Source organism: Microcaecilia unicolor, chromosome 6 (genome assembly GCF_901765095.1).
Source record: "Microcaecilia unicolor chromosome 6, aMicUni1.1, whole genome shotgun sequence".
NCBI lineage: Eukaryota > Metazoa > Chordata > Amphibia > Gymnophiona > Siphonopidae > Microcaecilia > Microcaecilia unicolor.
This window is the reverse complement of record NC_044036.1, coordinates 65644108-65669895: the sequence shown is the minus strand read 5'-3', so window position 1 is coordinate 65669895 and position 25788 is coordinate 65644108.

Sequence of the window (25788 nt, the reverse complement as noted above, 5' to 3'; positions counted from 1 at the left end):
TGATTAGTACCCACTATTCTGTTACTGATCAAGAGTTAAGCACCGGCATTTACACCAGGTTTCAGCTGGCGTAAATACCGGCACCTAAATTTAGGTGTGGTAATGGGCTCTAAGCACAATTCTATAAACAGCGCTCAACTCAGAGTGCACTGTACAGAACAAGACTCTGTGCCAATTTTTTCTAGCACCCAAATTTGGATGCCATTTACTGAACCCTAGCCAATAGATTTAATCTCAGACTGTGGTTGCATAGCCAAAGTAACACAGTCACATGCCTAAGGGCCCCTTTTACCAAGCTGCGGCAAAAGAGGGCCTGCGCTCGCATCGTCGCATGTTTTTTATGTGCACCGATGCCCATTTTACTGCATTGGGTAAAAGGGAAGTCTCTCTTTCCTGCAGGAAATGGCCATGCAGCAAGTAAAGCACTTGCCGCACAACCATTTCAGGGGGGGAGCCCTTACCGCCACCTATTGAGGCGGAAGTAAAAGGCTCCCACGGTAACCGGGCAGTGGTACACTCTGGTGCTACAGTGCCGGATATGACGGCGCATTAGGGATGGGAAGTACCGCTGGGCTGCTGCAGTAGCCCGGTGGTATTTCCTATTTAGTGCGTTGGGCTTACTGCCGCTTAGTAAAAGGGGCCCTAAGTGAAATCATCTGAACAAATTTGACATTTGGGGTTTGGAAGCTCACCAGCAGGTACAGTAATATCCACTGCTGACTGACTGGAGCATTCAGAACAGGGCCTGGATTTTCATGGCACTTCATATTACATCGCCTTGGGCGAATCTCCTCATAGAGGCAGTTAATAAATCCCAATAAATAAAAAAATATCACAGATTACAATGATTCTGGTCAGCTACAAAACTATCATTGCACCTCTAATTTCAAATACTGTAAGGAAAAAGCATTTTATTTTTGATGGGGTCATGCTTCTCTTTTTACATGCATAATAATGTTATTAATTTAAAATTAATTCTAAACTAGCTGTGAAGGAGTTGGTACAGGCCTTTACAGTTAAGTCAAGGCTTCCTCTTTCTTCAGAACCTCTTTTCAATCTTGTTTCAGTTCATCTCTTACTCGTCAACACTGCCAACAATACATTTGTGCTACCAAGTGAAAAATAGCTCTCTGATATACTTTAAAGAAACTATTACGGGTCTCCTCCTCTTTACTATTCATACTGCTGTTGATGAGATCCTTCAGTCAATGCGTGCAAGGCAGCTGAACCTTGGTCTGATTTTTCAAAGTAAGTGAAATTTTGATTGAATGGATGGTTATTACAGGTTCTTATATAATGCTTCTGAATTCTTCAATGCCAAGTTCCAGACAGCTCTTCTGCCCACATTGTTGCATGCTCTGGATTTTGTGTCCCTGGATCCATACAGTTAACTGATCTCTTCAGTCCAATGCTCACCTTCCTTTCTTCTCTTAGGACAAGCAGACACATGGTCTTCGGAACCTCTACGCTTGCATCCAACTCCAGTGATGAGTCATAGGAGAATTACAGAGTAGTAATTTATTGCATTTGGTCAAAGCTTTGAACGTACATTGTCACAGGTGGTTCAATCTGCATTCAGATCCTTACAGGTCAAACTGCAGGTAGTCCTTGCAGTCCAGAGGCAATTGTTCTTTTTCAGGCACAGCATGCCCTAGGTAAACTCCCAGGCCCAGAAGGGTGCAGCTTTGTGTACCCTTTTTAATAGCAACAAGTACTTCTTCAAACAAGCAGCTCCCAGTCTGCAGCTTTGAACTGAGGGCTGCTATGCCCTTTTGGCTCCCAGCAGTGTTTCCTCTTTCTGTCTATTTTAGCTGGAGCTTAGGTTATAAGGACTCAACAAGCAAATCAAAAAGACAAAAAACAACAACAACCAAACAACACATGCAGTACTTCTGTTGAATAAAGTCTCTGTCTCTCTTCTCTTCCCTCAGCCTCACAACTTCTTCTCCTGCAGCCACTTGAGGGAATAGAGGGAGGCCACCACCCACTTGGCTTGTAAACCACTGTAAACCACCCCACAGCCTCCCCTTTTTACTTTAGGGCACACAATGGATCCCACAAACTCACACTGCTTCTACCAAGCTCCTGGAGTAAAGGCTCACTGTTATCCATGGGCTCCTGTAGATCTTCCAAACAGCTGGTGGGACCATTCCACACCCTCCTCTTCTCTTTGGGGCAGGGGCGTAGCCAGACACCTAATTTTGGGTGGGACTGGGGCCTGGGCCCACGATGGGTGGCAGAAGAACTCCACCTTGTCCCACAAGTGATTTGTTCTCTCCCTCTCTCACCTGCATGCCATATGGTCTCTTAAATATCCCCCCTCCCCCACATACCTTTTAAATAGCAGATTTTCACGGGCAGCAAGCAGCAGCTAATACACACTGCTCACGTTGGCCCCACAGCCTTCTCTGATACAAATTCTTGTTTCCGCATAGGCGGGAATACATCAGAGGGAAAGCTGTGGGGCCCATGAAAGCAGTATCAGTCGCTGCTCACTGCAGGTGAAGATCTGCTATTTAAAAGATATGCAGGAGGGACAGCTGTTGGGAGTTTTCCGCTGGTGGGGCTTGGGGATCCCGGTCAGCCACATCATAGGTGTGCTGCTACTGGGTGGACCTGAGCTCAAAGTGGATGGGCCTAGGCCCACCCAGGCCCACCCTTGGCTACGCCACTGCTTTGGGGTTTTGATATACACTGCACTAGCTCACAGTGGATTCCTAGCCACAACACCCTCATTGCCTGGTGCTGCCCCAGAACTTTCTGGCTTTCCAGCCTCAAGAGGAGCTAAGCCTACAGTTAGGGAGTGTCTCCAATTATCTAACCCTACTTCCTGGTTCCCCTTTCGGGGCATAGAAGGCCACTTATATTTACCTTGGTAAGCAGCCTGAGTTTTGTCCCAAGCCCTACAAAACTTGCCTGGGTCCAGGGCTGGGATTTCATTCCTCTGGATATCCTCCTGTATCCCCCTTGGGGGTCCCATACCTGCTACAACAGTTGTATGCAACAGTTCAGGCACCCAGTCAGACTGTATATTTCAATGAATCCCTGAGAGAAGAACAGAAGCTGACACAACCTCTCTATGATACAAAGTTAAGCACAACCCCCACCCAACATGTTCAGCCCACCAGGAGCAAAAAAAAAAAAAAATTCAGATGTTCAGTAGCAGTACCAGAATATCCAGATACTGCAGTGAGTGCTCATCACTATCTGCATAATACCACGGCAGTCTATAAAGATATTCAGTGATACTGTCTGGATAGTCCAAACAGCAATGATATCCACAATAGTATGATTGTGACTAACAATTCTTTTTAAATAGGAGGAAAAAGCCTCAAATATACAGGGAGAACTCTGTCGTTGAATAATACAACATAAGGGAGATCCACTGAATCATCACGGGCAAAAAACCGCCTAATAAATATAGAAAAAGAGCTTCTGCGCTTACAATAACCGTGTAATATTACTAAGCAGTTCAAGTAAACTTATCTCAAAAATTTGCAGTCAGAAACTGTCTGGATAGTGCCACTGAATATCTTCCTCAGCTGCACTGATTGATTGATTGATGCATTACATTTATATTCTGCCTAAAAACTATGGGGTAGACGTTCAGCTGGCGGAAATGAACATTTTTTAACCGCTACAGTCATTATCCCTGACTATTCAATACCAGGCTATGTACAGGCATTGGCATTCCGTATTTGGGTTTATGCGGCTGGCTATTTCTTATGCAGTTAAATGTGAAATTCAGCACTTAACCACCCAAGCAACACTGCATAAAGCCGTAGCGGAGAAATTAAATGAATTCTTTGCTTCGGTCTTCACCGAGGAGGATTTGGGGGGGACACCGGTGCCGGAAAGAATATTTGAAGCGGGGGAGTCGGAGAAACTAAACAAATTCTCTGTAACCTTGGAGGATGTAATGGGTCAGTTCAGCAAGCTGAAGAGTAGTAAATCACCGGGACCTGATGGTATTCATCCCAGAGTATTAATAGAACTAAAAAATGAACTTGCGGAGCTACTGTTAGAAATATGCAATCTGTCCCTAAAATCGAGTGTAATACCGGAAGACTGGAGGGTAGCCAATGTTACTCCGATTTTTAAGAAAGGTTCCAGAGGAGATCCGGGAAATTATAGACCGGTGAGTCTGACGTCGGTGCCGGGCAAGATGGTGGAGGCTATTATTAAGAATAAAATTGCAGAGCATATACAAAAACATGGACTGATGAGACAAAGTCAGCACGGATTTAGTGAAGGGAAGTCTTGCCTCACCAATCTAATGCATTTTTTTGAGGGGGTAAGCAAACATGTGGACAATGGGGAGCCGGTTGATATTGTATATCTGGATTTTCAGAAGGCGTTTGACAAAGTGCCGCACGAAAGACTCCTGAAGAAATTGCAGAGTCATGGAATCGGAGGTAGGGTATTATTATGGATTAAGAACTGGTTGAAAGATAGGAAGCAGAGAGTAGGATTGCGTGGCCAGTATTCTCAGTGGAGGAGGGTAGTTAGTGGGGTCCCGCAGGGGTCTGTGCTGGGTCCGTTGCTTTTTAATGTATTTATAAATGACCTAGAGATGGGAATAACTAGTGAGGTAATTAAATTCGCCGATGACACAAAATTATTCAGGGTCGTCAAGTCGCAGGAGGAATGTGAACGATTACAGGAGGACCTTGCGAGACTGGGAGAATGGGCGTGCAAGTGGCAGATGAAGTTCAATGTTGACAAGTGCAAAGTGATGCATGTGGGTAAGAGGAACCCGAATTATAGCTACGTCTTGCAAGGTTCCGCGTTAGGAGTTACGGATCAAGAAAGGGATCTGGGTGTCGTCGTCGATGATACGCTGAAACCTTCTGCTCAGTGTGCTGCTGCGGCTAGGAAAGCGAATAGAATGTTGGGTGTTATTAAGAAGGGTATGGAGTCCAGGTGTGCGGATGTTATAATGCCGTTGTATCGCTCCATGGTGCGACCGCACCTGGAGTATTGTGTTCAGTACTGGTCTCCGTATCTCAAAAAAGATATAGTAGAATTGGAAAAGGTACAGCGAAGGGCGACGAAAATGATAGTGGGGATGGGACGACTTTCCTATGAAGAGAGGCTGAGAAGGCTAGGGCTTTTCAGCTTGGAGAAGAGACGGCTGAGGGGAGATATGATAGAAGTGTATAAAATAATGAGTGGAATGGATCGGGTGGATGTGAAGCGACTGTTCACGCTATCCAAAAATACTAGGACTAGAGGGCATGAGTTGAAGCTACAGTGTGGTAAATTTAAAACGAATCGGAGAAAATTTTTCTTCACCCAACGTGTAATTAGACTCTGGAATTCATTGCCGGAGAACGTGGTACGGGCGGTTAGCTTGACGGAGTTTAAAAAGGGGTTAGATAGATTCCTAAAGGACAAGTCCATAGACCGCTATTAAATGGACTGGAAAAATTCCTCATTTTTAGGTATAACTTGTCTGGAATGTTTTTACGTTTGGGGAGCGTGCCAGGTGCCCTTGACCTGGATTGGCCACTGTCGGTGACAGGATGCTGGGCTAGATGGACCTTTGGTCTTTCCCAGTATGGCACTACTTATGTACTTATGTACTTATATAGGACTGTGTTTTATGTGATCTAGTTTGCCCGCTTAACTTACAGGGTTAAGTACTGAACATCGGCACTTAACTGCATAAATGGTGACTCTACACCCAGACTACCCACAAAACAGTCAGCTTTCAGTTTAGCAGTCAGTGATGATATTCATCAGCACTAATCGAGTAAGTGCCATTGAATTTCAGCGGATAGCCCTGCACGGGCGATTCATGCAGTTAGAAGCCTCTCCTGGCTGCTTACATTTCTTTGGATATCGACCAGTGCGTGGATTACAATCAAGCATGCATAATAAATTACACATCATAAAAAACAAACCTCATAAAACAAATACAAGACTCTAAAACACATTATCTATATATATAAAAGGCACCACTGAAGCCTCCAGCCGGAAGTGTGAAGCGCCAGAGATATCCGGTTTCCCCATGAGTGAAGGAAAACAGCACAGCAGGAAATCCCAGGAAACAGTGAAGGACTCAGAGGGGGGAGGGGAGAGAGATGCCCTCACTCTCTCTGTAACAAAAACACAGAACAGCAGGAAACAACACTGAAGGACTGGACTCGGAGGGGGGAGGGAGAGAGGGCAGAGGGCAGGGACACACACTCCCACATGCACACTCTGAAGAAAACCTTGCTAGCCCCCGTTTCATTTGCATCAGAAACGGGGTTTTTTTTACTAGTTAAAATAATAAAAACAAAAACACAAAGATAAAGATTAAAATTTAAAAAAAAAATAAAGAGAAAAGAGCCACCGCCTGTGCGAACCTAATTTCAGCATTACCCACACCAGGTACCTAATCTGCACATTACTCACACCACTGCTTCTTCCAAAAAAAATGTCTCAGCAAGCAGACCTAAAAGCCTTAGCAAATAATACTGCCTTCAGCCGTTGCTCAAATGTCAAAGTATTCATCATATGTCAAAGCTTGGGTGCGCAATAGAAAAGCAAGCTGTGAGAGTCTCACAGAAATGAATTCTATGAAGGGCAGGAATCATAAAACAATAAGATCTCTCAGACTGGAGCTGTCTGAGTGGCCTGTAGATCTTCAAAATAGATGTCGAATAATATGGAGATATAGATTGCAATGCCTTGTGAATCAACAAAAGAATTTTCGAAAGCCAACAGGAAGCCAATGCAACTCTACCAAAACAGGTGAGATATGATCCTGACACAATGTCCCTGATAATAGCCTTGCCGCTGCATTTTGTACTAGCTAGAGTGGCTTAAGAGTAACAGCCAGAAGTCCAACGTAGAGAACATTACAATAATCTACCAAATTAAGGACCAGAATCTAAAGAACTGAACAAAAGTCAACAATGGAAAGCAAAGGCTTCAGACCACCTAACATCCAAAGCTGAAAAAAGATGAATGTACCACTGATTTTATCTGTGGCTTCATGGAAAGGGATGAATTCAAGGTTACACCCAACAACTGCACTTCCTCTGAAACCCTAATAGTAATGTCATTGAAAGTAATTGCAGAAGGAATATACTCTACAGGAGATCTTGAACAAAAGAAAATAGCATTGCTTTTACCAGCATGTACTACCAAACAAGGCATCCATGCCACTACATAGTACTGCCAGACCTCCAATTTGGGGGGGGGGTGTAGAGGTGGAAAGGGAGGGGCAATGCATTCCCTCCCTCCCTCCCTCCCTTCCCTCCCGGCATGCCAAAAGGACTTACACCTGCTGACCGGGTGTAAATCCTCACACTCAAATAATGGCAGTCATGCACATAAATCCAGGTATTCTATAACATTGTGCCTAATTTCTGAGAATGCCCCTGATCTACCCATGGCCATGCCCCATTTTGAGTTTCACACTATGAAATTTAGGCAGAAATGTTAGAATAGGGACTAGGGTAGATGCAAAAACAAATCTAAATTGGTGCCAATTAAATGCCAATTAACCCCAATAATTGATTGTTGGCACCTAATTAACTAATTAGTCTGTGTGTGCATCTGGGATTGACACCCAAATTTTGGCATTCAACTTTGGGCAACCTATATAGAATCAGGGGTGTAGCTATAGGGGGCCTCAGGGGCCCAGCCCCCCCAATCTTGGCTAAAGCCCCCCCCCCCAGTCAGGTGCACAGGTATTCTACGCAGGACCGCTTTTAGAAATGGAAAGTTTTGCCTCGTCTGCTCTCTCTATCTCTTCTCTCCCTCTTCCTTCCCTACTCCCCTAGTCCTGCATTGCTGCCCCACCCTCTCCCTTCCTTCTTCCCCTCCCCCCCATGATCTTCCCTACCTCTCTTCTAGTACTGGCAGCAACAGCGATTAGAACAGGAAGTTGCATCAGAATAGGCGGGACCCTGCAGAAAGAAAGCTCCAACGCAAGCTGGAAGCAACCTTTCCTAATCGCTGCCACTGCCAGTACTAGAAGAGACATAGGGAAGACTGCGGAGATGGAGAAGGAAGGGAAAGGGCGAGGGAGAGATACAGGACCTCCAGGGGGAGTGGAAGGGGGAGGAGAAATACCGGACTATGGGAGGAAGGAAGGGGAGAGAGAGGGAGTGATATTGGCCTGGGAAGGGGGGTCAATGCTGGAAAAGAGGGAGATGGGGGCCAAGGAGGAGGGTATTGCTGGAAAAGATGGAGATGGAGATGGAGTGGAGGAGTGGCCTAGTGGTTAGGTTGGTGGACTTTGGTCCTGGGGAACTGAGTTCGATTCCCACTTCAGGCACAGGCAGCTCCTTGTGACTCTGGGCAAGTCACTTAACCCTCCATTGCCCCAGGTACAAATAAGTACCTGTATACAATATGTAAGCCGCATTGAGCCTGCCATGAGTGGGAAAGCGCGGGGTACAAATGTAACATAAATAAATAAATAAATGGAGGCCTGGGGGGGGGGGGGGATACTGGAAAAGAGGAAGATGGGGTTCCTGAGAGGACAGATGCTGAACATGGGGGTGGATAAGAATAGGGACACAGAGGGGAGATGCTGGACCATATGGCTAGGGATGCAGAGGGAAGATAGATGGTGAACACGGACAGAAAAGAAATGTCAAATGGACAGGATACCTTGCAAGGACAGGGAAAAAAACTGAGAAAAGCAGAAAACAGACATTTGAACCAAAGTGAATGGGAAAATAAAATGCTCAGACAAAAAAAGTATAAAAAGTATTTTATTCTGAATATATTAATTGGAATATGTCAGCTTTGGGAAATGTGCTTCTCTAATATCTTAGAGAAGCACATTTCCCAAAGCTGACATATAGCTTGCATTTTAGTTTTTTTTTTTTCTCTGTTTGCTGTATGCAAGGTCTGACTTCTTGAGGGTTTATTTCAGTTTTTTCAGCTCTATATTATTAATCTGTGGTCCTTTGTTTCCTATTTGTTGAGGGTCTGTTTATGTTTTGTGCATTTGACCAAGGTATGGTATTCTGCTAACTTGTGGTTTCTGTGTAGAGATCTGTAGCAGTCCTGTTTGTTTGTTTTTTCCTCACTAGCTAGTATGTGGTGTGAGAATGCTGGAGAGAGGATGAAAGGGAAATGGGAAAAACAAGTAGGTAGATGAGACATGAAAGGAGGAGGCTAATGACTACAGAGTGAGAGAAAGGGAGAACAAGGTAAAATTAAATGTGCAGATAAAAAACATAGAAAAGAGAAATGTGAAAAAAAAGATTAAAGCCAGATATATATATTGAAGACAAAAGGAGAGAGAAGAAATGGAAAAGCAAACCTGGAAAAGAATTTAGGAGAAGACTGACCTAAAGAAAGTAGAAAAGAGACTGAGACCAACCCAATTAGAAAATAAAATTTGCCCAGTCAACAAACAGGGAGAAAAAGGGATGTAGTGAGCATGGGGGGAGTAAGGTGACAGAATGGAGGTGCTGAATCGGGATGGGGGGAAGAGAAAGGATGTACTGGAATGAGATGGAGGAAGATGCTGGCTTGAAGGAGGGGAAAAGAGATTATGCTAGGTCAGGTAGAGAGGAAAAAGGGATGCTGGACATGGGGTGAGTAGGAAGATAGGGGAGATGCTGGACATGGGGGGAAGTAATAAAACAATGGGTGATGTTAGACATTGGACAGGGATGGGGACAGAGAGAGGATATGCTGGACATGGGAGGATTAGGGATATAAGGAAGATGCTGACGTGGAAGGGGAGAGGGACATGGAGGGATTCTGGATACGAGGGGGAGTAGGGTGACAGGGAGAGATGCTGGACTGAAGTAAGGGAAGGAGGATATGCTGGACAGAAGGGGTGAGAGAAAGCGAGACAGAAGATATTGGTCAGTGGAGTGAAAACAGAGAGAGAGAGAGAGAGGGTGCTGTACTGAAGGGAGGAAATAGAAAGAGAAGGTGTTGGATGAGGAGAGAGTTAGCAAAAAACAGGAATAACAGGATAAAGAATGGGATGGTTGGGTGAGGGAGATGAAAAGCTGTAGGTAGATGTGGTTTTTAAAAAAGGAAGACTGGATACTGAAAACGAATGAAGTCAGAGCAGATTGCGAGATGGAAAAATAAATGAAGAAAAACTGAAGGGAAAATATCAAAGTCAGGGGGCGTTTTACAAAGGCGCGCTGAAAAATGGCCTGTGGTAGTGTAGACGCATGTTTTGGGTGCGTGCAGAATCATTTTTCAGCGCACCTGTAGAAAATGCCTTTTTTAATTTTTGGCAAAAATGGACGTGCAGCAAAATGAAAATTGCGGCGCATCCATTTTGGGTCTGAGACCTTACCACCAGCCATTGACCTGGCGGTAAAGTCTCATGCAGTAACCGGGTGGTAATGACCTACGTGTGTCAAATGCCACTTGGGGCGCATCCAATATGCGCATCTGAAAATAAAAAAAATTTTTGGCCGCACGTATCGAACGCACACCAAAAATGAAATTACCACAAGAGCCACGTGGTAGCCGGGCGGTAACTCCATTTTGGCACGCAATGAGCATGCGTAGACGCCTACGTGGCTTAGTAAAAGGACCCCTCAGAGATGGATATAGGAGAAGAAGTGAAGAAGGCAGGAAGGGAGAGAAGAAGTAGGAGATGGACTGGAGACCTTGTAAAGAAAGTTAAGAAAAGCTAGAGGAAAGCAGAAACTGGAGACTGGGACAAACATGATTGGAAAAAACAAAACAACCAGTCAGCAAAAGTAGAAAGATGAATTTTATTCTTAATTCAGTGAATGGAAATTTAATTTAAACTGTTTTTTGTTTTGTTTTTTCACAGTTTGAAATGTGCAGGATTTGTTTCTGTTTCTCTAGTGTTGCACTGCCTGCAGAGTGTAACTTCTTGGGCTTGAAGTTTAATTTTTGTCTACATAGCCATGTTTTAAGCTTGTGGTCACTTATTTTGTACCTGGCAAGGGTCTATTTGTGTTTGTGACTGAGACCAGCTGGTCTGTTTGCATGGAGTTTCTGTTTAAGCCTCTGTAATAATTCAGCTTGTTCAGTTTCCCAATTGGCGTATTGATGTTCTAGGTCTGACTGCAATATTTATTGTGTTGCATTATCCTAGGTAGTGTCCTTATTGTGTTACTTCTGTAAGTTGGTGGTGTTATGGTAAAGTAGATTAGCTCTACAGGTCCTGAGTGATTTTTGTAGGCTTTGTATTATAGATATAGTACTTCACAATATGCTTGGGACTGGGAAGGATCTATGTGTTTTGGGGTTTGTTTGTTTTTTTAGATTATACCAAAATCAACTTTTTTTATATGGCAAGTTCCTGGGGAAAATGCCCTTTTTCTGCTTTGCATCCATTCTTAGAGGAGGAGCTATGGAGATTTCTGTGGATGCAAAATATATGTTTAAATTAACAGCTTGAAAGTCTAGTGTGCACTATTAGGGGTTAGTATTTTTAATATTAAATTTCTTAGGCTACATATTTAAACTGCTACTTCAAAAGTATGTACCTGTTTTAATAATACAGCTTATTAAGGTGTTTATATTTATTATAAAGCAAAGTTGAAGGATATGTACCATTGTGGTAATTATTTTGTAGGATACTGTGATGTGTGTTGAGATGTTGACCAGACTCAACTCTACTATAACAGCAAATTTTAAGTTATGGGATAATACAAATTTATTTTAAAATGTCAGGGTTCCTTTTACAAAGCCAAGGTAATGATTTCCATGCGGCAAATGTGACGAAGCTCATAGGAATTGAATTGGCTTTGTCGCACTTGCTGTGCCGGAAATTACTACCGTGGCTTTGGAAAAGGAGCGAAAAGCTTCCATAAGTATGCATAGGGTTTATGTTTGGCGCCTGATAGACTGTTTACTTAAAATTCTGTCATCAAGTGCATGCCAGGCATTATTTAGGAGTATACCAAGCACTACTTACACCTATATGCCTAGTGCCCCCTCATATTGAGTCTGGGTCCCCCCAAAATGTCAAGTCTGGCTACGCCACTGTGTAGAATCCAGGGGATACTGTCTATTCAATAGTCTACTTCTGGCTCAAACTGAAAGCATAGTCCAAAATGGCTCCTAAACACTCTGGAATTTCATCTACTGAGATTCATTCTTATCATGCACAGCCATCCTTTCTATAGGCAGCAGTTGTATCATTGGTACCCACTACTGCTGAATGATAGGAAACTGCAAACTTTACTACCTTTTTTTAAAGTTGTTAATAAGGCCAAAATGTTTTAGTGGTTCATTAGGCCTTTATTTAGTAAGGTGAAGTCAATTCCAAGATTGAACAAATACGCTCACCCTTCTGCCATTTTTCTTTGTAGTTCATGAAGGCTAACCCCTTTTTCTTTACCTTTTCAGCTACTTCTTTCAAGGACAATAAAGGACTCATTTTCCTCTCATTTTTATGTACTTTCCTTTCTACTTCCTCAAATGGTCCCATCTCCCTCCTTGACGTATTCCTCCGTCTTCACAAAGTTAGTTTTCTTCAAGTCTAGGATTTTCACTTTTGAAAAAATGCTCTCCACCTGTGTCCTAACTGAACCACACAATCCAGTGATCAGTAGATGAAGGACTTGGGATAGTGGCCTTAGCTTTTGAAATCAAACTATGTGGTTAACTCTGAAGCTAAGTGCATAAGTCATTTTGAATACCACCCACATATATGTAAATTATTTGCAGGAAATTTTGTAGTTAAATAACTTTAGATACTGGATCCATATCTGGATTATCTAGGCCTGTGTATTTGTCGGGGCAGATTTGATTAATTTGGGTGCCTTAAAGTTCCTGCAACTCAATTTAACACACGTTAACTTATGAATTTATATGCATATAATCAATTTTCATGTGTTGTAAAGTTCTAATGTGCATTTTAAAAAATGTTATTAACAAAAATGAGTAATACAAAATAACAAAGTCCAAAACCAGGAAGATATCCAAAAACAAATTAAAAACGAAACACAACTTTTTTCCCCGTGCACATTCCCAAAATTGCTCAAAATAAAACACCATCTTCCAAGAGTATCTGAAATTACTATTGGCAAGTCAAGGACAATTCTGCAATGAAAATTGTTTACAATGAATTTACGTGGCAGCTTTAATTTGAGGGTTGCAGAATAACAACTACTCAATGCAAGTATATTATAATTTATGCACATAAATCTGCACATGATTTATTCCCTTTGCTCTCCATTTACAGGGCCTATGACATTAATTGGAAATTGAGACTATTTTAGATGTGATAGGTCCAGGCTTCTTTTCTATCAAATATTAACTAGTTTGCCTGGGTTGTTACTGATTCTGATGTTTATCAAATCTACATTGCTTATCGTGCTAGAAGAATCTGTTTTCATTGCATGTAGTCATACGTTCAGCTATAATTGGCCTTCCAAAGAAGGCATTGTTGATTAGAATCTTCTCACAATCAACAGCTAGCTTCCACAACATTCTGTAATTACTGTTTATTAATTTAGTTCAAGTGGCAGAATTGAAAGCTCTGTTCAGATGCGAGAAGCAAATTGTCTTCGTTACTGAATATGCAAATGAACTGTTAGAAGTTTCCATGAAGACAGCTTAAACATAAACGCTATGAACATTAAAGTACCAATTAGATTGGGGTATAGCTACTTGAGCCTGCATTCCTGTTTGTGATCCTAAATGTGACAAAAAAGACTGATAACCTCACTTTGCCATTGCATTCCTGCCTCTCCTTTGACCAATATTGTTACAACAATTACATGGACAGCTGCGAGTATACAAAATAAATCAATGGTTTAACTTCAACAAAAATAGAGGTGAAGTTTACCCATATAGTACATCTTCTGCATTAATTCCTGCTCACCCTAGAAGGATGCCTTCTCTTAATTTCATGTTATATTGTTAGATTTTTGAATGAAGAACATTTTAAGGGTAATTCAATAACTAGGCATCCACATTTAAGAACATAAGAACATAACAGTAGCCCTACTGAGTCAGACCAATAGTCCATCTAGCCCAGTATCCTGTTTTCCAAACAGTGACCAAGCCAGGTCACAAGTACCTGGCAGAAACCCAAATCATGGCAGCACTCCATACTACAAATTCCAGGGCAAGCAGTTGCTTCCCATGTCTGTCTCAATAGCAGACTATGGACTTTTCCTCTAGGAATTTGTCCAAACCTTTTTTAAACCCAAATACACTAACCGCTGTTACCACATCCTCCGGCAAAGAGTTCCAGAGCTTAACTATTTGTTGAATGAAACAATATTTCCTCCTATTTGTTTTAAAAGTATTTCCATGTAACTTCCTCGAGTGTCCCCTAGTCTTTGTACTTTTGGAACGAGTAAAAACTCAATTTACTTCTACTCATTCTACACCACTCAGGATTTTGTAGACCTCAATTGTATCTCCCCTCATCCGTCTCTTTTCCAAGCTGAAGAGCCCTAAACTCTTTAGCCTTTCTTCATATGAGAGGAGTTCCATCCCCTTTATCATTTTGGTCACTCTTCTTTAGGCACATATTGCACAAATAAATGTTTAGGATACTAGCTCAGAACCACATAAGTGTTAGCAGGGTGCCTAAGCACTATTCTGCAAATACTGATGTAATGTACATACAGCATATTTACAAGGGGGTGTATACAGGGGAGGAGCATGATGGGACTTCCACTTATGTGGGTAATTTACAGAATAATGTAACTTAGGTGGGTCCCTCCACACGTTGGCTCCTGCACTTATACCACCTTTATAGCTTTGTAAGTACAGGCACTGATTATAGGTTATGCTTGGATTCTATAACGAAGCCTAGGCGTCCTAGGTTCCAATAAAGAATAAGCACTTACCATGCCATCCCAGGGCACTTAAATGAAGATGCCTATGTACAGAATTGCCTCCTATATTCATATTTAGAAATACAGTGGCAGTCTGGAAAATCTGACTTACTTATTGTATATATTGCACATCAGGGTCAGAAAACAACCTTATGAAATATGGAACTTACACAGCAGAGCAGTTTTGTATACCACACTGATCCTGTGCACTGCTCCTTGCAACTGCTAGTGATGGGTTTTCTTCTGATGTATTTATTTGTTTGACATGTATAATCTAATTTTCCAGTTATCTCAAAACAGAGAATAAAAATCAATAAAAGAACAAGTATTATATTATTCATGTAGTTAAAGCTGTTATGCATTTACGGAAGTAGTATGTGGTTGGTTGCTTTGTCTATGTTAAATATTTATATTGCTGTTGTGTGATTACACCTTTGAGGTAGGTGGGATATAAATAAATTACATGAAATTAAATCTCTTGGAAAACACTCAGGATTGTCTTGTGGTCATCTGTAGTTAGCAAAGACTTACACTGTTAAATCTCAAATCCCATTTGACACATTTACATGAGGAGAGGTTCTGCCCCAGAGATCTGGTATGAGAAATCTTTATTGAGATAGTAGGAGTTAGGAAAAAATGTTTTATAGAACCTCCTGATCTTAATCAGCACCACTCCTGATCTTAACTAAGCTGAAGAAGACAGTCAGACTTGTTCTGGGTGGAGACTTTCATCTTTCAAATTGTTCTCTGGGGTTGAGAAAGATCTGCCAGGAACCCTGGACTTTGAAATACTATCTCTATTCCCTTCCCCTCAACCTAGCCCTGTGGGAGAACAACATTCTGAAATGATAATCTAACTTTATTGATAAATCAAGCCCCATGCTCAAAAGTTAAACTACACAGTTCTTAGGAATAAGGCAGAATTAAGGAGTAAGCAAATTAGGTACAGTAGGATACAAATATTTAGGCAGGGCCCTCTCAGATGTGCAAAATGCAGGTTTTGTCCTATTAAGTCATCTGCTAGCAAAATGAAGTGTAGAGAAAGGACCAAAACCACTGTTGCACACAGAGGTCTGTCTATTCTCTCCACTCTTGACTAGTTGCAGAAGTGGGCAAGCCATACTTTTTGCATTTTCCTTCCTATTCTGCTGGTTTCTTCTGCAGTCAAAATCTCATGGAGCCCTATTGACGGAGTTTTAAAGATGCATTATGATGGGAAGTCCAACATGATTGTTTGCCTAGGACTCACCAAAGGATTATTTCTGCCTTGCTTAGGGATGTCATCATCTAATCTCTCATTAATTCACAACATTTTTCTGACGTTATAAATAAAAAGGAAACAATTTGACTACCACCCTGAAGTGGCTGCTGTACAGTTTTCAATGCTTAGGGGTCCCTGGAAAATTGGTTAGAACAGTTGTTTTAGTGTTCAATGATTTCCTAGCATTTGAGTGTGCTTTGTTAAAATGCCTGTTAGCTTAGAGCAGATCCATAAAAGTCAACTTTTATGAGGTCTTTCAAATCATCATCAACTTTTATTTCCAAACTGCCTTTCTACATTTTAAAGAAAGCAGTGTGGAAGAGGTAGAAATTATTCTATATTGGGTATTTCTAACTACTGCATTTCTTATCCTTTTTCAATTAATAATACATTCATCATTGAGGGACAGATACATAGTAACATGGCAGATAAAGCCTGCATGGTCCATCCTACATGTCTGAAAAAGACAGTGGTTGGGCAAATGTATTCAAAAATAGTGGTCCTTCAATTCCAGAAATTTGTAGATAAGTGGGTAAACCAATATATTAGGCATTTGCTTAATTTTGTATACTCCTTAAAGGTAATTGAGGATCAAAATGGCAGGACTATTAACTTTAAGCTTATTTTTCCTATCAGATAATTGTGGTGTGTAGTTCTTTTGATACCGACTGGGTAAAGGGCCAAAAACTTCAAGAAGGTTTTCAGTTAGGCTGGCGAATAGGAATGGGAGGATTGGGAAGATCAGAAGGCAAAATTGTCTCAGTAACCTAGTAGCTGCAACCCAGAAGTTCTACGGGTGCCAACTGATATTCACTGCCAGCACTGGCATAGGTAGGCAGCCAAAGACAGGACAACCTTTTCTGTGGTTCTATCTGTTCACTTAGCTTCACAGGCACCGGCATTGAATATGGCCCGTGTCCACCTAACTGCTGGCTCCTCCCTGAGTCTGCTGTGGTACATCAAGTCTCATCCCGTTTCCCCCCTTTCCCCCTTCCACTACCCGATCTTAGTATGGGCAATTAGAATATATATTCAGCAGAACTGCTTGATTAAGTACTGTTAAATATCTGTGGTTGGCCCATTTAGCATGGTTTAACCAGTCAGGGCCTCTCCTGTCTGGTTAAACCCTTTTGAATATAGGGTCCATAATAAATAGGTCAGAGCAAGATGAAACTTTAAATGAAACAGGAAGAAGCACCCAACTAGAGAGAATACGTCTCCTACATCTTACCCTAGTCAAGGTCCCCAAAAGCCCAAGAGATGACAGATCAAAATTCAGGAAAAGCAAGCCTTCATGAAGAAAAAGTTTGGAAGATAGGGCCCGATGTATAAATGTAGAGCTGTGTGTGAATTCCCACCAAATCCCTAATGGAGAGGGACCAAAGGGTACACAAAGGACATTTTGGAACTGACTGACTAGCCCAATAGCATTGCATTCCTATGTATAAAGCCTTGAATGTCTGTAGGATGATTTTAAAACATACCTTACAAGCCACAGGGACCAGTGCTGAATGTGTATTGATTCAATAGGAATCTATGAAGTAGATGCTAACAGAGTGGATGCCCATGGCCTGTGCAAATTTATTTTGAATTCACTTCATCTACTTTACACAGTGATGTTGTCATACAAGTCATTAATATATAAGTTGCTGTTATTCTCTATCTTACAAATATCAAATGAGATAGAACTGAACATTTCTCCATACAGAGGGTAATTTTAGCACATAGCACCTAGGTAGGGAAGGCACATCTGTTGCACCTTTATAAGGGTAACATATATGCCTTTATATATTAGCTTGCCCAAATGTTGAGCACAAAGTTTCTTCTGCTCCGAGGCAGGAGTAACTTTGTACATATACCAGTAAGAGTCAGCACACTCGTAAATTCTTAAGTGCTGTTCCCATCTTGATCCACTTATTTCCTGCTCCTGGGAATGCCTATACTGTATGTATATCACGTATAAAGTAGGCCCTGTTTTCTGAGGGCCAAATTCTATAAATGACACCTTAAAAATAAGTGTGGAAAAACCACGTGGTTAGCGTAATTCTATAAACTACGCCTAAAGTTAGGTGTAGTTTATAGAATCTGTCTACGTGCCGTTCTTGTGACTAAAATTTAGGCGCACCCATTTAGGCCACCTAAAACCAGGCCTAAATACCTGTGCCTCAGTTAGGCCCAGATCGGGTGTATTCCATAATAGCACGCATAATTTTTTGATATGCCCACAACCCGCCCATTCCACGCCCATGGCTGTGCCCCCTTTTCAACTGCATGCATTAGGATTTATGCACACAGCATTGTAGAATATGCCTAGAAAGTTATGCGTGTAAACTGGTGGAGTAGACTAATAGTGCAGCAGGCTTTGATCCCGGCAACCTGGGTTTGATTCCCACTGCAGCTCCTTGTGACCTTGGGCAAATCACTTAACCCTCCATTGCACCAGGTACAAAAACTTAGATTATGAGCCCTCTAGGGACAGAGAAAGTACCTGCATATGTGTACAGCACCGTGTACATCTAGTAGTGCTATAAAAATGATTAGTAGTAGTAAATTCTAATCAAAGTCAGTTAGTGCTGCTTATTGATTGTTAAGTACCATTTATCGGCACTGCTTGGCATGTTATTCAATTAAGTTGTGCATGCAATTTGGCACACAAATTAAGGCACAATATATAGAATTTGGGGATGAATGCATAGCCCTAGAAATTTTATAAACCCTCAGTTGAGCGTGTAGTATTCTGCTCAACATGCTGAAGTCACTTATAAATTTACCCCCATAATCTCTTCAACTTTGTTTCATTTCAGATTTCTGATGCAACTGAAAACCTGGTCTGAAAACCCCTAGTTACTAGGCAGTGAACCAAAGAATAGATCATCCATATACATTTGGTATTCCGATGTATTACATACCTTAGCTAAACCATGAGCAACAGGTCACAAAAATCGAGGAAACATATTGGATACTCCACGATTTTAAGCAGTACTTACATTTTCCTTATTTGTGTAGATCAATGTAGAAATGTAATCTTTTGCTTATTTTGCTTTGACTTGTGGAAGGGATTGTTAGTTTCCAAAAGCTAATCAAGAAATGTATTAAGAAAATGAATCACTGCAGCGAGACTAATAACAAAATATGAAAGAGTAACCCCATTGCTTGTAACGTTGCACTGGCTCCCAATCAAAGCCAGGTTATTCTTCAAATCTAGTACTCTTATTTTCAAAATACTATTTGGAATGTCCTCTGAATACATGCTAGATCCGATTGAATTATCACCAAGAAACTCGAGTCCAGAAATTAGAGGTCATTTGCTAGCTTTGCTTCCCAATTACCGATGTTGCCACCCAATCTCCGCGAAGGAAACTGAAACTGAACATGGCCAAAACCGAGCTTATCGTTTTTCCACCTAAACCCACTTCTCCTCCTCCTCCGCTCTCGATCTCAGTTGATAACACCCTCATCCTCCCCGTCTCATCCGCCTGCAACCTCGGAGTCATCTTCGATTCCTCCCTCTCCTTCTCTGCGCATTTCCAGCAGACAGCCAAGACCTGTCACTTCTTCCTCTTCAACATCAGCAAAATTCGCCCTTTCCTCTCTGAGCATACCACCCGAACTCTCATCCACGCTCTCATTACCTCTCGCCTTGACTACTGCAACCTACTCCTCACTGGCCTCCCACTTAACCATCTATCCCCCCTTCAATCCATTCAGAACTCTGCTGCACATCTTATATTCCGCCTGAACCGTTATACTTATATCACCCCTATCCTCAGGTCACTTCACTGGCTTCCGATCAGATACCGCATACAGTTCAAGCTTCTCCTTCTTACCTACAAATGCACTCAGTCTGCAGCCCCTCCTTACCTCTCTACCCTCATCTCCCCTTACATTCCTGCTCGAAACCTCCGCTCACAGGACAAATCCCTCCTCTCAGTACCCTTCTCCACCACAGCCAACTCCAGCCTCCGCCCATTCTGCCTCGCCTCACCCTATGCTTGGAATAAACTTCCTGAGCCCTTACGCCAAGCCCCCTCCCTACCCATCTTCAAATCCTTACTCAAAGCCCACCTCTTCAATGTTGCTTTCGGCACCTAACCTTTATACCTTTCAGGAAATCCTGGCTGCCCCAATCTGACAACCCCTACTTGACTGTTTGTACATTTGTCCATTAGATTGTAAGCTCTTTGAGCAGGGACTGTCCTTCTATGTTAAATTGTACAGCGCTGCGTAACCCTAGTAGCGCTTTAGAAATGTCAAATAGTAGTAGTAGTAGTAGTAGTAGTAGTAGTAGTAGGAATGGATCCACCGAAGCATAGCGGAGATTGGGTGACAACACCAGTAATTGGGAAGCAAAGCTAGTGCTGGGCAGACTTCTACGGACTGTGCCCTGAAAATGGCAAGGAAAAATAAAGGTCAGGTATACATATAAAGTAGCACATACGAATTTATCTTGTTGGGCAGACTGGATGGACCGTACAGGTCTTTATCTGCCATTATCTACTATGTTAATATGAAGCACATTTTATATATCTATATCGATGTATGTATAGGTATAGATAGACATAGATAAATAAAATATAGATATATTATTTTCCCAGTATGTTTTCTATACAAATTTGGAACAAACCTGTAAAGAAAAGACCACACTGCACTAGAAATGCTTTCTGTCCTTTAAAGGAGACACAAAAAGGTTTCAAATGGAGATTCTCTCTATCCATTACTCACTGTATCACTGACCCAAGGCCTCTTCTGGTTTGTATGTCCCCTGAGATGAGCTGCTTTCACTCCCTCAAAAGAGCTTTAGTCTGCACAGCCTGTAGCAGCAAATTTACACTTCACACAGCAGACAGCTCTTTCCAGATCTTATTCACTTAATGGGTGAGAAAGTAAAATTAGTTCAGTTGCTGATGAGGACCTTGAGCCAAATGAAAAGTGTTCATTTGTCAGCACAGACTTCAGGCTGAGATATGATTATAGAGCTAATTCAGTAATGGGGTTTGATGCTGAGCTCTTCTATATACCCAGGGTGTGTAGTTATCTGTTGATAATCAGATACTACAGTTTTCTCTGCTTGTATATGTGGTGGGAATGGAAACATCTCCCAGTCCTATTAGGGGTGACTGCATACAGTAGGCACTAACATACATGTAAATGTTTAGAATACATGTGTGCACATACTGTTCAAATAAGAATGCAAAAAAGGCCTGCAGTTGATATAGAATATTACTATTAAATTGCTCCGTAATGACCAGGTGACACCTCTGCTGCAACTAGAGCATTGGCTCCCAAGCAGAACAATGGATTAGATAGAAGATCTTGTTGGTTTATAAAATGTTACTTTCAGGTTCCCCTGTATTTTTGTTCTCTCATTTGTTTACCTTATGTCCCAACCAGGACGCTACGTTCAAGCCAACAACACTCTGAGCACATACCGAGCATTCTTGTTTAATGTTGTGGGTCCCACTATGTGGAATGCCCTTCCTCTGTCATTATATGCAGAGGGCGCTCTCCTGAAGTTTACAGTTATGCTAAAGGCTCATCTATTTTGTGCAGCATTTAATAGGTAATCCAAGTCTGTATATAGGTATAAACCACTTTCCATCCAGAGCATTTTGTTTATGATGTTGTTTGCATGTTATAGATTGTAGTTTTTATTTTAATTTATGTGCACCGCTTTGACAGTCTGACCTTAAGCGGATAATCAAATAGACACAACCTTTGAGAGTCCAACAGATATTTTAAAAAAAAGTTGCTTAGTTTATTCATCAACCATAAAGAAGGTACAGCTATCCAGAACAACTCACACTGGGAAAAGCAGACTTGATATGAAAGTGTTCCAGCGTTCATGCCTACCTTTGGTTGCCAGACATAGAGGCAGATGCACTAAAGCTAAATGAGCCTTTAATGACCCTCCAACGAGGAAAATTTGATCCGTTGCATGCATCAAAGGGCTTTTACCGAGGAAGCCAGCAGCTAACGAAAACGGAATGGAGATGAGCAATTAGTGTGAAAACCCCATTGAAACGACATGCACTAACCTTTTCCGATTGCCTTTACGCAGGAAAAAGGCAGGAAATCTAACGAGAGGTCTGGACCTCTCGTTAGGACAGCTCTGTGCCAGGAAAAATCATTAAGTGAAAAAATAAACAAACTTTGAGCCAATCCCAGCGCATTAGCAGAGCTAAAAGCGCTGTGATTGGTCCAAAGGACGTCAGAAAACACATCAAATAACCTACATAGGTTTCCGATGTCAGACGGGGCGGGCCCAGGAGGAGAGAGACGCGCGACAGAAGCTGGGCGAAGGCAGGCATCAGCTTTCTTCTTGCCCGTGCAGCGCCTTCAGACAGAGGAGAGAGGCGCTGCACGGGCCCGGTAAGAGGGAGGGGGGCCCGATGGAGGAGGGGAATGGCGGTGATGACCCCAAGAGGGGGCGGGGCACAGGGTGGAGGATGTCGGAAGGCAGAGCTGGGGGGAGACAGAGTAGTGAGGAAGGGAGGGGGGCCGGGGCTGCTAAAGGTACGTTTGCTTTTCTTCTTGCTTTTTAATTTAGAATGCAGGGGGAAGTGGGGCGGGGGAACGGCGACCACGGGTGGGGGGGGCAAGGACGGCCATACAGGACACTCCTGACCAGCGCCTTTGCCCCCTCCCGACCCTTTTTTAAAATTTTTGTTTTGATTTGGGAGCCATGTGCTTGTGATTTGACTGTGTTTTGACTGTTTGTGGCATACGCAGAGCAACTAACATAACGCTTGGCTGCTCTGCGCATGATTTGGGGGCCGATTAACGATGTGTATTGTGATTCTTTGATACATTGTACGTTTCAATACCGATCTCAGCATGTGTGACTTTTTTTTTTGGTGCATTTTTCGTTATTTTAAAATCGTTAGGGACTTTAACGATTTAGATTTTTTTACGTTTGGTTGCTGCATCTGCCTCTTAATCAGATGTAAGTCTGGCACCATTGCATAACTTGGCACCTAAATTGTAGGAATCCCCATGATCAGCCTATGGCCACATCACCTTTTCAGTTGCACATGGAAAAAGTTAGGTGCCAAGTTATGGAATAGCACAGTTAAAGGTGCTTTTTGAATTTGGGCTGGAGACTTGGTGGTTACTGACTTTTGAAATTGGACCAGAGCTTTTTGTATGCGGATGCTGTTGGCTGCATTCTTTTACTTTTGACATTGGGCCTCATTTTTCTTTTACACGCAGATATTGCAGTACATACTTTGAATCTGTGAATGTATTTTGGAAAAATATGTGACCCCTGATGAAGGTTTTTCCGAAACTTGGCCAGGTTGGGTCCTGTTTCCATTAACGTTGTCATTTGGATAAACTATTGCTTTGTTTGTCCTTCCTTGGATCGCTGTTGCTGTTTGTTTGTGTGATCTTAAGGTGGCCAAACAGGTAGAAAAGGCAACAGTGAAAGCTAGAAGGATGCTTGGGTGCATCTGGAGAGGAATAGCCAGTAGAAAAAAAGGAGGTGATAATGCCTCTGTATATGACTCTGGTGAGACCTCATTTAGAATATTGTATACAATTCTGGAGACTGCACCTTCAAAAAGATATAAACAGGATGGAGTCGGTCCAGAGGGTGTCTACTAAAATGGTCAGTGGTCTTTGTCATAAAGTGTATGGGAACAGACTTATATATACTTTGGAAGAAAGGTGGGAAAGGGGAGACATTTAAATACCTATGCGGCATAAATGCACAGGAGGTGAGTCTCTTTCAGTTGAAATGAAGCTCTGGAACGAGGGGGCATAGGATGAAGGTGAAAGGGGATAGACTCAAAAGTAACCCGAGGAAATACTTCTTCACAGAAAGAGTGGTAAATTCATGGAATGACCTCCTGGAGGAGGTGATGGAAATGAAAACTTATTTGAATTCAAGAAAGCTTGGAACAAGCATATAGGATCTCTAAAGGAGTGAAAGAGAAAGTAGATGGCATGGATGAGCAGACTGGATAGGCCATATGGACTTTATCGGCCTTCATTTTTCTGTGTTTCTATGTTAATAGTTTTTTTAAGCTTCTTGAATACCCACAAATATCAATTTAAACATTGGGCATTTTCTAGCTCTTTTGCGCAGTGCTGTGTTCCCCCCCCCCACACACACACACACACATACACACACACACTTCCTTTTCTCTATCCCATACATATATACATAGCCAGACAGAACATTGGTATTCAAGGTCAGAAGGATAACAGAGTTCAACAAGGGTTGGGCCATTTTCTGTGGGGCAAAACCAATAACAGCCATTGACTAGGTGCGTTTGGAATGCGCCATTTCTTTCTCCTGGGAGAATCTTTTGGTACCTCCTCCACTGTTGGAGACAGGATGCTGATCAGTGGACCATAGATCTGTTGATCTGACCCTGTATAACATTTCTTTTATTCTTTTGCAAATGACTTCTGTCCCATAAGGGTGAGATCATTTTTAATAGGGTCAAAATTGAAAAGCTTTTACTTCTTGCTTTAACAATGGTCAGTTATCTTTGTGTAACTATGTTTTCTTTGATTTATGTTCCATTTCTACACATCATTATTTATATTTTTATTATTATGAGGTGCCTGAAATAAGATGCCTAATAATTACTGAAATAATTTTAACCTATACATTTTATTAAGATAGATAGATAGATAGATAGATTTACGTGTTAGTTTGGCATGATCAAAAAAGGAATTCCAAGCAAATCACTAGATATCAAACAAACGAACAAAAAAAAAAACCTTCAGAGAAAGTGATGGATTCTTACTTCAGCTGTAAAAACAAATCTGGATAGTCCTAGCCCGGCATGATCTTCTGGGTTTTTATTATTTGAAATATCCCATGAAAAATGCACCTTGTTAAGATTTGCACGTTATTACTCTAACGATTCTGCAAACACTGCCACAATGCGATGAAAGGCAAAGCAGTCTTGATCTGATTGAGAGCTAATAAAAATCAGCACTGAAAACTGAAAATAGCACCCTTATCATCTTTCTTTCATTTAGATGTGATTACTGGGGGATTATAATGCAATCACAGCTATGTGTGAGAGGTAGCTATGGGAACCAGTTTTAACTGTTTATCTAGGCAAAGATCTTTATTTAAGTTTGAACTCTCTGATTCATTTATATGTAAGACATCAAGGAGACAAAATGCAGAAGAAACAGATGCTCACTTGTTCTCCACATTTAACTTCATAAGCTACCAGCCAATTTGTCTTTCAGGAGCAAAATTAATTTCTGATGACAATGTGAGCAAGTAATAAACCGGGAGTTCCTGTCTTGGGAAACTTGTTCATGCCATGTCTTCTGGAATTATTTAGGGAGGTGGGGGAGGGGAAGCTTTGCAACTAGACTTGCACAGGCATCTGAGCAGCACTGCCATTGTTCATGAACTGTAACTCCTTCGTTAGAAGGCTCATAACACCTTTGTAAGACGCCTGAGCAGGAGTTGGGCGTTGCCGGTGAAATAATACAGCCGGACAGGAGGTACAAATTCAAAAAAATAAAGCATTTATTTTACCCAACATGTTATATCACAGGACTGAGCTTTTACTATAAAGCAGTTTCTCTTGGTTAGTATCAATGCTTACACTACTCTTGCACAGTTCAGTACCAGTGTTTCCAACACTCTTGCACAGTTCACAGCACATAAATATACTCGTGGCTTACATCAGCCAGTTCTCAGCCATTAAATCCGAGTCTCAGCCAAGTCACACACTGGAGTTCCTGTTCCTCCTCTCCTGGGCATCTCCGTAACTGGAGCCTTTGTATCAGAGT